The following is a 2,500-nucleotide window of genomic DNA, read 5'->3' on the forward strand; positions in this document are numbered from 1 at the left end:
GTCTTAGATTTATTTACATTACTTAATTTTTCTTTTTGTTCCCATTTAAGTGAATCAAGTCATAAGTCTTGGATGTTAATCTTTCATATATTCTGTTGGATACGGACCAGTATAATAACTGTTAGTAATTGCATTACTAACAGTTTACACTTTAAGGAGATGAGCTCAAGTACAGTTGTGAGATCAACTCCTTTTATTCCTTTTAAGTTTTCTTTATGCTGCCTGTATAGCCTACAACTATTTATAATCTGGACAGCTCGTAACAGAAGACCAACGGAATTAACCAGTTCTTCCTCTTTGAAGCTGGCCAGTAATCCCTTTACTGAACTATATCTTCCCACCAGAACCACCCAGGCCCCACTGCACTGAAGAAATGGATTTGCTATCAAATTAGCGGTGACAGTGTATACGCACCTCTCCTCCTCAATCAGGTTCTCCTTTGGCTTAAAAACTCCATTTGTATCACCATTTTATTCAACAATGCCAAAATGTAATCTGTATGGTGCTCAGGATATAGTATTCAATGTTCATTTAACCCGAACTCAAAGGCCATCTTGGGATAAAGACACAGAGGAGGAGGCCCTTTCTCTCGATACACTTACTGTGAATAACCTTATTTTATAGGTCAGAAGACCTCCTCAGAATCAAAGCGACGTGAGTTTACGTAATGCCACTGTACCACATCATGCTTGAGCTAACAATAACACACAAGCCATGCACTTTGGTGGTTTATCAAAAGGAAAGAACCATAGGGTCCCTTAAGTATGGCCCCCCTCAGGCCCCTAAATTAGCACAGGAGAGAGAGAGAGAGAGAGAGAGAGAGAGAGAGAGAGAGAGAGAGAGAGAGAGAGAGAGAGAGAGAGAGAGAGAGAGAGAGAGAGAGAGAGAGAGAGAGAGAGAAAACATCTGTTTAACTGTCTCTATCTTGCTGTGATGAGCCTTCAGGCTCGACCAGCAACTATAGGCCCCGCCGACCCCCCTGTCGCTAGACCCCCTGGGACCCGAACAGCCCTGTGCAGTCCATTATATTCAACTGTAAGTGTTAATTCTAATGCACATTTAATCACGTGGACATTTGGTTCTCTTTCACAGAGGTGTCCCCATCTCTCTCTCTATGTCCCCATACGTGCACATGACTGCACCGAGCACACTTTGTTCTTCTCCTCACAAGCCTTTGATTTGAACGTGCCATCTGTATACCTTGTGTTTACACTCTTCACCCAGGGATTCAGGAGCTAAGGAAAACATACACGCTGTTGAAAGAAGACAATATCATCCTCTACGTGCTTCCTGAAAGCTTGACATCATGTAGTAGATCGTGATTAAAGACTTATTTGCATTCACCGCATTACTTCAGAGAGAGGACCAGCCCTGCAATGTGTGTGTGTCTGTGAGATTGAGTGCACATGTCTTTGAGTGAATCTATATGCTTTTGTGCATTTGTGTTTGTGCCGTGTTGTGTAAACAAATGTGTGTGTTTGGTATTTATGCTCATGCGAACAACCGTGTGTACTCCTGTGACCAATTTTGACATACATAAATGTTGTCTGTGTGTGTATGTGTCTACTATGTGTACACTCATGTATGTGTGTGTTTGTTTGTACGTTTGTGTGTTTGTGTGTACTATGCGTACATTCATGTATGTTTGTGTGTGTTTGTGCGTGTGTGTGGGCTCCTGTGAACAACCATGTAGAGTATGTATTTGTGTGTTTGTGTGCGTTTGTGTCTGTATGTGTGTGCGTGTGTGTGTGAGGGTGTGTAAGCTCCAGTAACCATCCATGTTTGTATGTGTGTGTGTGTGTGTGTGTGTGTTTGTGTGTGTATGTGTGTGTGTGTGTATGTGTGTGTCAGTGTGTGTGTGTGTGTGTGGGGGGGGCTCCTGTGAACACCCCTGTATGTGTATGTTTGTGTGTGAGTGCTTATACTACAAGATGTTAAAGCAGCACTGAGTGGCCATGTGAGTCCGAACATGATGACATAAGACAGGTCGTGAGGCGGAGGTAATGTCTCCTGGCGCCGCGAGGAGCCGCGTGGCTCAATGTGATGAGCTCATCTAGCCTGGAGGCAAGTAGGTCGCCGTGGACGTTATTAACCGCGGCGGTGGTTAGAACCGCCCGCCGCTCAACTGGCAAACCACTCTCCTGCACCTCCGGAATGTGCTGCACCAGCAGAATGCTGTTTGTGTGTGCAGGTGTGTGTGTGTGTGTGTGTGTGTGTGTGTGTGTGTGTGTGTGTGTGTGTGTGTGTGTGTGGGTGTGTGCGTGTGGGTGTGTGTGCGTTGTGGGATCCGGCGTGATGTTATGTTCTTGTTGAAACGAGTTACATCATTCTTAACCGTATCACGGGCGTTTAGGTGCGAAATGTCTTCATTCCCTCAAGTGATAATAGTGATGAGGACATTATTTATGCTGCCGGATTTATTTCAAAGTGGTTGAAGGGTGGTCCTCTGAAGTGACGATAAATTGATTGTCCTCACACTCACCAAATACAATGTGTGTTC

At 44.5% G+C, this 2,500-nt stretch overlaps 1 protein-coding gene across 1 annotated transcript in view; it reads left to right on the forward strand.

The window, feature by feature from the left end:
• gpr158a (G protein-coupled receptor 158a) overlaps positions 1 to 2,500 on the forward strand; it is a 51,515-nt gene that overhangs the window by 7,084 nt on the left and 41,931 nt on the right. The gene's annotated exons all lie outside the window — the stretch shown is intronic.

This window comes from Gadus macrocephalus, chromosome 23 (assembly GCF_031168955.1).
Source record: "Gadus macrocephalus chromosome 23, ASM3116895v1".
NCBI lineage: Eukaryota > Metazoa > Chordata > Actinopteri > Gadiformes > Gadidae > Gadus > Gadus macrocephalus.